The sequence below is a fragment of the Procambarus clarkii genome, chromosome 26 (genome assembly GCF_040958095.1).
Source record: "Procambarus clarkii isolate CNS0578487 chromosome 26, FALCON_Pclarkii_2.0, whole genome shotgun sequence".
Taxonomy (NCBI): domain Eukaryota; kingdom Metazoa; phylum Arthropoda; class Malacostraca; order Decapoda; family Cambaridae; genus Procambarus; species Procambarus clarkii.
The window spans coordinates 30,064,325-30,078,844 of record NC_091175.1 but is presented as its reverse complement, the minus strand read 5'-3'; positions in this window follow the sequence as shown (position 1 = coordinate 30,078,844).

Sequence of the window (14,520 nt, the reverse complement as noted above, 5' to 3'; positions counted from 1 at the left end):
AGCAAAGGGGTTATTAATAGGGTATTAAAAGTCTCAACACATGCAGACGAGGAGACACAAAAACTTTGTTGAAATATGTTGACTGAACCTCACACTAGAAAGTGACGGAACGACGAAAGTTTCGGTCCGTCCTGGACCAGTCACAATTCGATCAACACAAGGCTAAACATGAACAAATGGGTATAAATTTGAAAAGTTTAAATTTAGAAATGGGTAATGGCCTGGGTAATTACCCAACGGGAAATGGCCTGGGTAAATGTTGGTTTGGTAACAGTGTACACAATTCGAAGAGCAAATTACCGCATAGCATAACAGTTGAAGGATCTCTTGATCATTTGTTCACATGAATGGACATTCATATGAACAAAGAGGGATATAACATAAGAACATGAGAACAAAGGTAACTGCATAAGGCCTATTTGCCCATACGAGGCAGCTCCTATCTATAACCACCCAATCCCACTCATATACTTGTCCAACCCGCGCTTGAAACAATCGAGGGACCCCACCTCCACCACGTTACGTGGCAATTGGTTCCACAAATCAACAACCCTGTTACTGAACCAGTATTTACCAAAGTCTTTCCTAAATCTAAACTTATCCAATTTATACCCATTGTTTCGTGTTCTGTCTTATGTTGATATTTATAATACCCTATTAATATTCCCCCTGTTATGTCCATTCACCCACTTGTAAACCTCTATCATGTCACCCCTAACTCTTCGCCTTACCAGTGAATGCAACTTAAGCTTTGTTAATCTTTCTTCATATGAAAGATTTCTAATTTGGTGAATTAACTTAGTCATCCTACGCTGGACACGTTCAAGCGAATTTATATGCATTCTATAATACGGCGACTAAAACTGAACTGCATAATCTAAATGGGGCCTAACCAGAGCAAGATATAGCTTGAGAACCACACCAGGTGTCTTGTTACTAACGCTTCGATTAATAAATCCCAGTGTCCTATTCGCCTTATTACGAACACTCATGCATTGATCCTTTTGTTTTAAATTCTTACTAATCATAACTCCTAGATCCCTTTCGCAATCCGACTTCGCAATCTCAACACCATCTAGCTCGTATCTTGTAACTCTATCATCATTACCTAGCCTCAGAACTTTACATTTATCAGCATTAAACTGCATTTGCCAATACTTTGACTATTTCAAAACCCTATCTAGATCAACTTGAAGTGATAGTGAGTCCTCCTCCGAATTAATTTCCCTACCGATTTTCGTATCATCGGCAAATTTGCAAATGTTGCTACTCAAACCTGAATTTAAATCATTTATATATATTATAAACAACAGAGGTCCCAGGACAGAGCCCTGAGGTACTCCAATAACAACATTATCCCACTCTGACTTAACCCCATTTATACTAACTCTCTGTTTCCTTTGGAATAGCCATGCCTTAATCAAACTTAATATAGCACCCCCAATACCATGAGCTTCTATTTTTTTAATTAGTCTCTCATGTGGCACTGTATCAAAAGCTTTGCTAAAGTCAAGGTACACAACATCACAATCCTAATTATAATAATAATCATAATCATATGATTACGCGGCATAATCGTTTTAAATTAAAAGTTGTTCAATTTACTTATAAATTTATTTATGAAATGGTTATAGAAAGGGCTGCAACTGGTCCAAGTTTCACCATCACACCCTAAACAGAAAAGGAGAAAAAAAATACACAACGAATTTTCAACATTTTCAAATAGTCTCAGGGAACACAAGTGTCAACTAAAATCCTTTCTATAACACTCAGATATTAAATTTAGCACATAATAAAGGATTGTAGTGATCAGTTTTATCAAAAAAGTGTTTAGTGCAATAATATAATTATTCAAAGTTACCCTTCCAAAAATATGCAATATATGATGTTTATAAATTTTTATAAAATCAGCAAATAAACTTTGTACTAAAATGTCTCCTAAATGCTGTAGAAGCACAAACTCTACATATAAGGTGCCATTTGCATGTAAATTGATTAATAAATGAAAGCTCTGAAGTACTTTGAAGTTGTAAATTACTTTCCTGAGTAAAATAAAGATCCAAGTTCGGCCACCTGTAGCTGAGCTTGACTTCGACAGATTTCGTTCATAATTGGCACCCTTGCAGATAGGCATCCATTAAGAAAGGTGGGCAAGTTTCATGCAAATCCATTGATAACAAACGAAAAAAAAAATTGCAAAAAAAAAAAGAAAAAAAAAATTATTTACATATATATATATTGCACACACATATTACAATTATTACAAGAGTGTGTGCTTCTACAGCACATAGGAGACATTTTAGTTGACACATGTGTTCCCTGAGATTATTTGAGAATGTTGAACATTCGTTGCATAATACGTTGTGTATTTTTTTCTCCTTTTCTGTTTAGAGTGTGATGGTGAAACTTGGACCAGTTGCAGCCCTTTCTATAACCATTTCATACATAAATTTATAAGCAAATTGAACAACTTTTATTTAACCAGAATATGCCCCCTTAATAGGGTATTAAAAGTATCAACGCATAATAAAACTCAAAACAATGAATATAAACTGGATAACTATAGATATGGGAATGTTCTGGGTAAATACAGATTCGGTAACAGGACTGTCGATTTGTGGACCCTATTATCGCAAAACATAGGTGGATAATAATAGTAGTATTAAAAGTATCAACACAATACATAACACGAAACAATGAGTATAAATTGGATAAGATTAGATTTATAATAGACATGGGTAAATACTGGTTCGGTAACAGAGTTGTTGATTTGTAGAACCAATTACCGCCTACTGTGGTAAAGGTGGGGTCCATCAATTGTTTCAAGAGAGGGATGGACATATATATGAGTGGGATTGGGTGGTTATAACTAGCAGTTGCTTTTTATGTGCCAATAGACCTTCTGCAGTCACCTTCTTATGTTCTTAACTGTTGCACCAACAGAATCTCATTCTTGCTCTAATGATCCATTTGTGAAGATGTGAGTGGTTGTTTGTGTTGAGATATTTTCCATCAAGTGCATGTTGATGTTGTCTCACAATCGACTACTATAACAAAATTTATCAGAGTACGGGCTATTGCGTGCTGTAGTGGCACAGTGATATATCCATTTATTTCAGATACTATTCAAAAACTCCATGTCACCAGACTTCACCTGATATGATTTAGCTCAAAAGGCGCAGAACCAACTCAGACCCTCACTTGCTTCCCCAGTTCTTTCCTGGTCGTGCTGTTTGTTTACGCTCGTCCGTTGTTGTTACCATGGCAAAGACTAATCCATTTGAGAAGAGTTACTTCTCTCCCCGCAAGATTCAGATGAGAGAGCAAAATACAATTCTAAAGTTCTCCACCGCCAAAATTTCCAAACTCTGGCGCAGGACTATGTCCTTGCATCGATATGTTATGTTGAAGAACCTCAAGAAACGGGTGGAGTAGGAGTTAGAAACAAGAAACAGGTTAGAATATATGGAAGAATAATTTAACGGTAAGTTCTCCCCTTAGCTTCTTCCTCCTTCTGACCATATGGTTTGTTATAAAAAGGATCTAGGTTGTATGGGCCAATAGGCCTTCAACATTTACCTTCATTCTTATGTTCTTAACTAATGTAATAGCGGAGCCTTTGTTCCACAGTTTCATTAACTTTCATGACATTTATGAAACAAAATTAATGACATTCATAAACTATTGGGTCCATTACCTCCCAGCATCACCTGTAGCCAAGTCTGTAAATGGCTGTTGCAAATTAATGCAAATATGACAATAGGATTTGTTTCTCGAACAGTCAGTAATAAATCACCTAGTGCTATATTTTGCAGCCATACCATGCTCCATTTACATTATCCTGCACTGTTTTTGTCCCAATTGTATACAATTAATAAATTTTCTGGTATTCGTTGCGATTGCGCAGGCAGGTTGCAAAAGGGATCAGGGGGATATAAGAGATATAATTAGCAAGAATTTAAAACCAAAAAATCTATACAAAAATATTAGTAAAAAGTCAAATAGGACACTAGGATTAAGATATCGTAGCCTTAGTAATAAGAAACCTGGTGTTGTTCTTCAGCTATATATTACTGCTGTTAGGCCCCCTGTAGATTATGCAGTTCAGTTCGTATCAACATACTATGGAATGGATATTAATTTACTAGAACGTGTCCAGCGTAGGATGACGAAGGTAATCTCGCAAATTAGAAATCTGCCATAGTAAAAAAGATTGACGAAGCTTAAATTACATTATATGGAAAGGCGAAGAATTAGGGTTGATGTGATAGGGATGTACAAGTGGGCTAATGAACATAGCAAAGGGGTTATTAATAGGGTATTAAAAGTCTCAACACACCCAGACGAGGAGTCACAAAAACTTGGTTGAAATATGTTGACTGAACCTCACACTAGAAAGTGATGGAACGACGAAGTTCCGGTTCGTCCTGGACCAGTCACAATTCGATCAACACAAGGCAAAACATATACAAATGGGTATAAATTTGAAAAGTTTAAATTTAGAAATGGCCTGGGTAAATGTTGGTTTGGTAACAGTGTACACAATTCGAAGAGCAAGTTACCGCATAGCATAACAGTTGATGGATCTCTTGATTGTTTCAAGCGTAGGTTTTTATATATATGTGAATGGGGTTGGGTGGATATAAATAGGAACTTTTTCGACCGCGATGCCATCTGTTTTTACCTTCATTTCTATGTTTATATGAATGGACATTCATATGAACATAGGAATGTTCATATGAACAAAGAGGGATATTAATAGGGTATTAAAAGTATCAACGCATAATAAAACTCAAAACAATGAATATAAACTGGATAACTATAGATATGGGAATGTTCTGGGTAAATACAGATTCGGTAACAGGACTGTCGATTTGTGGACCCTCTTACTGCAAAACGTAGGGGGATATTAATAGTAGTATTAAAAGTATCAACACAAGACAACACGAAACAATGAGTATAAATTGGATAAGATTAGATTTATAACACTTTCGCACTATCGGCGTTCTGAAAAAAATCATACCCTATGTGCTTTCTGCAACCCGTTCTTGCAAATTCGTAAAGTCAATATTGACTTATTAACTACGTGCATAGGTGATATACTAAACATAATAGATACCCTTAAAAAGATTCATAGAAAACACCGACCTTACCTAACCTTGTTAGTATCTTAAGATAAGCATCTTATTGCTTCGTAATTACAATTATTACTTAACCTATACCTATTATAGGTTAGGTAATAATTGTAATTATGAAGCAATAAGATGCTTATCTTAAGATACTAACAAGGTTAGGTAAGGTCGGTGTTTTCTATGAATCTTTTTAAGGGTATCTATTACGTTAAGTATGTCACCTATGCACATATTTAATAAGTCAATATTGACTTATTAAATTTGCGCGAACGGGTTGGCTTTCTGTGTTTCGCGCGCCTACGCGGTAAGACCGAAAAAGTGTACACTCTTTTGACTGTCCTGCCAATAATTGAAGGCACACGTATTTAAATTTGGTATCACTGTGTTCGCAATAAAATTGTCTATAAGAACATACCTATGAAATGCCCCCAAAGCATAGGGAATATCAACACCAAATAAAAAACTATTCAGATCACTCGCTCTTGGCGAGTTTCAGATGCAAACAGCAACAAAATGTTTCCACTCTCCTAAAGGTTGCGAAGCCTACAGTTGTCCTACATCGCTAATTGTGATATCATTGGAATCGCAATAAAATTCCCTACACGGCCATATGCATATAAACATAGATTCAATGTCGTAGCCCACCCAAAACTGTGGGAAGTGGCCGAAGTGTTACCCGTGGCGGCATATCGGCGAAACTCGCTTTGAAAAGTGAATATTCAATTCACTGTCCTGACATTATTTTTTCGATGTATGTATTTCATTTGTGTTCCAATGTGTTTGTTTTGTTCTACTGATCCATTTGTGAAGATGTGAGTGGTTGCTTGTGTTGAGATATTTTCCATCAATAGCATGTTGATGTTGTCTTACAATCGACTACTATAAGAAAACTTATAGTTAATGGAGTACCTCAGGGCTCTGTCCTGGGACCTTTGTTGTTTATAATATATATAAATGATTTAGATTCAGGTTTGAGTAGCAACATCTGCAAATTTGCAGATGATACAAAAATCGGTAGGGAAATCAACACGAAAAAAGACTCGCTATCACTTCAAGTTGATCTAAATAGGGTTTTAGAATGGTCAAAAGATTGGCAGATGCAGTTTAATGCTGATAAATGTAGAGTTTTAAGGCTGGGTAATGATGATAGAGTTACAAGATACGAGCTAGATGGTGTTGAGATTGCGAAAGGGATCTGGGAGTTATGATTATTAAGAATTTAAAACCAAAGGATCAATGCATGAATGTTCGTAATAAGGCGAATAGGACACTGGGATTTATTAATCGAAGCGTTAGTAACAAGAAGCCTGGTGTGGTTCTTCAGCTATATCTTGCTCTGCTTAGGCCCCATTTAGATTATTCAGTTAAGTTTTGGTCGCCTTACAATAGAATGGATATAAATTCACTTGAACGTGTCCAGCGTTGGATGACTAAGTTAATTCCCCAAATTAGAAACCTTTCATATGAAGAAAGATTAACAAAGCCTAAATTGCATTCACTGGAAAGACGAAATGTTAGGGGTGACATGATAGAGGTTCGCAAGTGGATAAATGGAAATAACAAAGGAGATATTAATAGGGTATTAAAAGTATCAACACAAGACAGAACACGGAACAATGGGTATAAATTGGATAAGTTAATATTTAGTTAAGACTTGGGTAAATACTGGTTCGGTAACAGGGTTGTTGATTTGTGGAACCAATTACCGCGTAACGTGGTGGAGGTGGGGTCCCTCGATTGTTTCAAGCGCGGGTTGGACAAGTATATGAGTTGGATTGGGTGGTTATAGATAGGAGCTGCCTCGTATGGGCCAATAGGCCTTCTGCAGTTACCTTTGTTCTTATGTTCTTAAGCACGCAACACCAGCAGCGTCAGTGACGTGAGCAGCTGCAGGGGGAGGAGGAGGATTGTGAGCGGTAGTAATATTAGAGGGAGGGAGTGGGGGATGGCGTGACGTCTGGCAAGGTGACTGATTGTTTGCAATACAAAGGAGAAAAGAGAAGAAAGTGGCAGGTGCCAGATCATTACTCTTCACCAGCTCTCTACCTCAACTGATGCCTCAAGTCTTGCTGCGTCACTCGCGTCTGTTGAACGCTGCTTCGCTGGAGACCTGCGACCCGTTCTTGCAACGCTGGAGTACGTCACTAGGTGTGGTAAATCACGCCAACCCCTAATAGTCAGGAAAGTGGTGAGTTACAATGTCTTTAATGGGTTATCAATAAGTGGTTCTTGCTGTAAATGTGTATCAGTGATCATACTCAAATCGCCCTTTAACTGATCAATCACAAATGGATCTAAATTATACAAACCACTGTTAATTCAATATGTTAATATTCCTACTGTTAATATTCAAATTAGATGATTACAAACCACTGTTAATATTCAAATTACATGATTTTGTAATGTGTATTAAAGCACATTTAATTATGTTCCTATTGAACATGCTTTTATTATTCGTTATTGAAGAAGCCCTCTCCCAAAGAATTTGGTGAGAGCTTTCATTGTTCATTTGTCAGAAAGTTCTCACGAAATTGATTGGTTAAAGTAAGTAGGTAAGTAATTATCAAAAGAAGGCACCAAACCGGGAAGGCTATGTAGCACCATCAAATGCGCAAAATAATCAGATTGCGCTAAATATCACCAAGGATGCCAATACGAGAACAAAAACTCATAAGGCGAAGAATATCAAAAGTATCCGAGTCACCAAGAATTCTATTGAGGGACAGGTGACTGCGAGAGGCGGTCGGAAAGCAAGGCACATGCTCATCCTGGAAGTCAGGACATTCAAGAAGGACATGCACGACCGTAAGAGAGACAATGCAACTAGGACAATAAGGACCAGGGCGGCGCTCTGTTACGGACCTCTGAGGTGGTGCTTGGACAGTGAACGCCATCTATGGAGCGAAGAGGTCGACGTTTCTGTCTAAGCCAGTAAGTGATGTTTCCTAGTGGCCCCAGGTAGTATCCCCAGTACTGATGACGTGTCTGCTTGCAGAGTCGATCTGGTATGTCAAGAGGAGTACAGGCTGGATCACGATACACTCTGTCGGCTATCATTCCGATTGTCTCGTCCACAGGTACGTTGGTAAACAGCGATTCTACGTCCAACGAGGCTCTTATCCCTGTGGCCCGTGTCGTGATCCAGCCTGTACTCCTCTTGACATACCAGAAAATATTCTGAGGAAACTACTCCAAGCTTGTACTAAAGAGGCACCCTTCTTGAGCCCGGATGGGCACATGTATAAGCAAGTAGATGGGGTCGGTATGGGTTCTCCCCTAGGTGTCCTGTTTGCAAACTTCTACATGGGTACCATCGAGCAAAAAGTCTTAGTCGACATGAACTTGAAACCGGCCATATACTGCAGGTATGTTGACGACATTTTTACACAGGTACCTGATGTCAGACATCTGCAGGAGCTGAAGGAGGCATTTGAGCAGAGTTCCGTGCTGCGTTTCACTTACGAGATGGAAAAGGATGGGAAGCTGCCCTTTCTAGATGTAACAGTCATGGAAAAGGGCGGAGGTTTCCACACTGCAGTCTACACGAAGGAAACAAACATAGGAATGTGCCTAAATGCCAACAGCGACTGCCCAGACAGGTACAAGAGGAGTGTTGTTAACGCATATGTCGGCCGTGCTCTCAGCCACAGCTCAGAATGGAAGCAAGTCGACGAAGAACTCAGTAGGGTAAGGCAGGTCCTAGTCAATAACGGCTTCTCCAATGGTTTCGTCGAAGACATCATAAGAAGGAAAGTGAAAAGCCATGCAACCTCTGAAGAGACAACTAACACAACACCTATACCCCCTATTAGACTATTTTACAGGAACTTCTTTTCCACAGCTCATAAAACGGAGGAAAGGGTCCTGTAAGATATTGTTAATAGAAACGTTATCCCTACAGACAAAAATCAGAGGATACAACTGACGATTTACTATAAAACCAGAAAAACGGCCAGCCTACTCATGAGAAACTCTCCAGACACAAAACAGAACGCTTTAAAAGAGACTAACGTCGTCTATGCCTTCAAATGCCCTCTTGGGGACTGTAAGCTCCAAAAACCCAGTATATAGGCAAGACAACAACATCTCTTTCTAGGCGTTTAACGATGCATAAGCAACAGGGCTCCATTAAGGAACATATAATCTCTTCCCACATCCAAAACCATCGCCAGAGAAATCCTAGTAAACAACACAGAAATCATCGATAGATACAGCGATAGCAGGCGGCTTGACGTTTGCGAGGCACTACACATCAAAAACCCCGAGAGGAAGAGCGAGGAAAAGAGCAGAGGGCAGCGTTGAAGACAGTGTCATGAAAAAAAAGGAGAGCGCGAGAGAGAGGCAGAAGGGAGAGGTCAGAGAGAGCAGCACTGAGGGTAAATAGGGTCCAGTCCGACTTAGCAAACTGCCACCTAGGGAAAGAGAGGGAAGGGCGAAAAGAGAAAAAGGAAACAAGGATGGGGAAATGATCACTTCCATGGAGGTCATCAAGAACCTGCCACGTGAAATCTAAGTAAGAGAAGAAGAGCAGAGAGAAAGATCAAGACAAGAAAGGGTGCAAATCCGAGAGTCCAAATGAGTGGGCACACCAGAATTCAGAAGAGACAGGGAAGAAGATAGGAGAAACGGCTCAAGGAGGCGACCCCGGGTATTCGTCAGAACGTCACCCCAAAGAGAATGACAACAATTGAAGTCACCCAGAAGAAGCACAGGCTCCGGTGAGGAGTCTAGGAGGTGTTTCAAATCAGGAAGAGAAAGCGGGACACTCGGGGGAAGATAGATGGAACAAACTGTGTACCATTTCCCCACAAAGATACGAGCAGCAGAACAATGGAGAGGCGAAGGAAAAAGTAAAGGAACAAAGGGAACATCAGCACGAATCAAAAGAAGAAATTAGAAGCCCCAGCAACGGCTGGGGGGGGGGAGAGAAAGGAATAGCCACGAAAACGATCAGGACGAGCACCAAGCATCTGCTCCTGGAGACAGACACAAAGGGGCGAAAACCGCGAAATCAGAAATTGGAGTTCGAGGAAATTGGCGTAATAACCTCGAACGTTCAATTGAAGAATGGACAACGACGAGAAGAGAAAGGACAAAAACAGAGAACAAGGAAGAAACAAAGGCGAAAGAGCAACAGAACACGTTAAAGAATATCAGGGTCGGGATCAGGGTCAGCAAAGTCAGGGTTAGGGGGCATGGGTAAACTGAGCAAAGACGGAGGGAAGGAAACGAGAGAACAGATCAGAGGTGGCTGGGCGGGGTCCGGAGGAGAAAGAGGAGGAGACAACGGAGAGGAGCAGTCAAGGACAGCAGCAGGAAGAGGGGGAGTAGAAAGAGGGGAGCGCACTTCAGCAAGAGCAGCAACTGAAAGGGAAGCAGGGGGCCAAATGAAACCTCCATAGCAGGAAGAGGGGGCGCAGCACTGAAATGGGAGGGGAAGGAGCAACAGAGCCAGAAGTAGGAGCTGAGGAAGAAAGCGAAGCCTTCTTACCCGCCGGGGAGGAGGAAGGAGAGGAGCCAGGCTTACGCTTCTGACTTAAAGAGACCGGTGTCCCAGCAACTACGTACCGGGCAACGGATTCCAGTGTCTCAACAGGAGAAGCTGAACGAGAGCACACACGACGGCCGTTAGGAGAGCGATGGACATCCGCCTGCACCGACAGGCGGCGGGAAGAGCCGATAGATGGAGGAAGAGGATGGGAAGGAGGATGGGAGGGAGACGAGGAAGAAGACACAGGAGACATGACAGATCGGGTAGAAAGAAGGGGAACCCCAGACAGAGGACCAGGAGGGGGACCCCTCGGGAGAGAACGCAAAGGAACAGAGGAGGGGGGCAGAGGGCGTATCAGGGTCCAAGGCCCGGAAACGGTTGTGAGTCTGAGGAAGGAGGGAAGGACGAGGAGAGGAAGAGCGCAACACGCGAGCATAAGAGACGTTAGTATAAGGCGGGAGCCGGCGAACCTGGCGCCTCGCCTCAGGAAAAGATAAACGCTCCCGGTGCTTCAGGTTGAGGACGGCTGCCTCAAGCTTGTAATGGACACAGGCACGGGAGAAGGTAGGATGGGCCTCACCGCAGTTGAGGCAGCGAGCTTGGGGAGAAGAGCACTCCGACTTAGAGTGACCTTCACCCCCACACAAAGGACAGAGAGAGACAGTCCCAGAGCAGCGGAGGGCACCATGCCCAAACCTCCAGCACTTGTTACAAAGTCGAGGAGAAGGAATATACTCCTGGTCAGAGCACCTAGCACCAGCAAGAATGACAGAGGATGGAAGGGTCGTACCATCAAAGGTGATCTTCACAACGCGAAAGGGTTGACGGCGACGACCACGAGGGGGACGAGTAAACGAGTCAACCTGGAGGACAGAATGGCCTTGGGCATCAAGGATATGCCGAATATCATCGTGGCAATCCTGCAGATTCCGAACACCAGTTGCAACATGGGGTGGGAGGAGAATAGTGCTGGCATTCAACACTGGCATTCATCCGAACGTTCTTGGAGACCCTAACAGGGATCTCGCCAAGGCAAGATAAGGCAGCCAAGCGGGAAGCTGCATCCTGAGAAGGAGCAGCAACGACACGTGTACCGAGACGAGTGGGTTGAAAGTAACAGACGCATCCACGGAATCTACAAGATGCCGATGGAGGGAGAAATCGTCAGGAAGCGCAGAATCAAGAGGGAGGAGATCAAAGTATTTGGCCCATGAAGCAGGACCAAACAAGTCCTGATACGAGTCAGCACGGGAAAGAATCGAGCGAGTGCGGCTGGGGCGCGAACAGCGTTGAGAACCCCAGAGAGAGAGGGGTCATAAGGCGCAATAGTCACAACGAGAGACTTAGCCGCATCAGGGGACGAAGTGGTCACCACTGGAGGCAGGAGGCTCGACCCAACCACAGAGGAGGGAGGGGAGCTGGGGGAAGAAGTCAGGACGGTCAAAGGAGGAGCAAGGTCGGGGCCCAACGCAGCGGGAGCTACAGAGCCTGGTCTTCCAATACAGGCTGACTCGGGGGCTTGGTCGCCCACCCCACGAGCCTGAGAGGGTACAACGGAAACATTCATCGACATAGAGACGAAGAGAAAGAAATTCATCCACGAATGTGCCCCCATACCCACCATGGAGCCACAATTAGAGGCAGGACACCCAACAGGAAGCTATCGCCGATCATGCCGGGGCCCCCTAGGGGTGCGTCGTGAGTATACGCCCCACAGACGCCACCTTAAGAACCGTCAGTCCGTCGAGATCGGGTTCAGCGACAAAAGGGGGATTGACAATAAGAGGTTCCCCTCGCTCGAGACGTCGTGTACAACAGTTCTACGGGTGCAAGAGTATGCCTCCCCAATTACCCGGGCGTCAAAATAGAAGAAGTCCGAAGAAATAATCCAAAACAAGCAAAAGGTCGGTAGGAAACGACAAGCAGATAGGAGAAGAGGGGGGGAGAAAATGAAACATAATGAAAAGGAAAAGCGATCCGGCATAATTAGAGAAGACAGCAGCAGGAGTGCAAGGCCATAAAAGGACAGAGGACTGTCCCACGGAGCATCACACTCCGGCAGCCGACCACGAAGCCCCCTCACGACACCAACGGGCCGGATGGGGAGGGGGTTGATTGGGAGAAGGCTTCTACAACAACGAACTGTAAAAGCATTTTCAATAGGAACATTATTGAATCTGTTTCTACACTCAAATTTTATCTTTGGGTAAATACCAGTTAAGAAACAATGTTGTTAATATGTGGAACTGATTACTGGGTTATTTAATAGATGGGGGGATTATCTGATAGTTTAAAGCGTAGTCTAGACATATATGAGTTTGGGTGAATACGAATAAGAACTACCACAGAAGGCCAATAGCCTTCTGCTGTTTCTTAATTCATATATGTAGTTTATGACAACCCAGCATGACATGATTATACCTCTTCTCTCATGTCAGCGAGACGGAATTAGATGTCTTAAAGGGAGATTGATGAACAAAAACCTCTTTGCCGCTTCCTTTGTTTACAAAATTTATTGATATAACATCGTTGAGATCTTGAGTCCTTTTGTAATGACCTGGAGTTCGCGAGCGATTTGACCTGGGTTCGTATCCTGGCCAAGGAAGATTGACTAGACACAAATCCATAACTGTAGAGTCTGTTCGCCCAGCAGTGAATAGGTACATCGTTCTTAAACGATTTAGCGGGTCGTATTCCAGGAAAAATTCAGATTAGGGACCTGCTCGAAACGCTATTGGTGCTAGTGGCTTTACAATAAAGTAAGAACTCTTACACATATATATAAAAAAATAAAATAAATAGTATACATCGGGCAAAACATGCTTAGATGTAGATGTAATTTTTTGCAATTGGGATAAATTTCAGTAAAAAATATCTTGCAAGTTATTGGGCGAAATATATAATGGTGGATGAATAAATACAAAGAATGAACAGTGAAAATATTAATTAACCGGAAAATAAAGAAGATAAACCTACTTTCCCAAACAGTGTGGACTGTAATCAGAGATGAAATTGCAAAGCAGCGCAGAGTAATTGGAAGACATAAATGTAGAGAGAGGCATGAAGATAACAAGATGGTGGTGTTGAGAGGTGGACAAGATGATGGTGTTGAGAGGTGGACAAGATGGTGGTGGTGAGAGGTGGACAAGATGATGGTGTTGAGAGGTGGACAAGATGGTGATGGTGAGAGGTGGACAAGATGGTGGTGGTGGTGAGAGGTGGACAAGATGGTGGTGTTGAGAGGTGGACAAGATGATGGTGTTTGAGAGGTGGACAAGATGGTGGTGGTGAGAGGTGGCCAAGATGGTGATGGTGTTGAGAGGTGGACAAGAAGTTGATGGTGAGCCAGGCATGATGGCAGTGGTGGGAAAGGCAAACAAAAACATTGCATAAAACACACCCAAGCGACCTCCAAGAATGATCGATGAGCTGGAAGATGCGTTATTGGCCTCCTGGGAGATGTCGAACACTCCGCTATGTGATATTAAACTACTGAAGTGCGAAGTCTCGAGATATAGAGTCCAGGAAGTTTCCTGGGAAAGAAGGCGCTGGGACACCTTGCTAAAATCGTACCTATTTTAAACTCTTAAGAAACAGATGAAGTTGGAGAGTTAGGGAATCTGAAAGACTAGTTAGAGTTAAGCTTTGTGTTTGTCTCTGACCATTATCTGTCTTTGGATCTAGACTTTTTAATGTATCTTAGTGTTGGAAAGCGAGAAAATCTATTTATTAGATGCTTTGATGAAAATCTTGAGCATAATGAACTTTCCGAGGAATAATTTCTGTCTTATAGCTTTGCCTTAATTATATTTAATGTTTGTCTTCTGATACCTTCACATCTTCATTTCTAAATTCTTTATTAAATTCAAGTTGAATAATTTTATCTACTTTCCACTG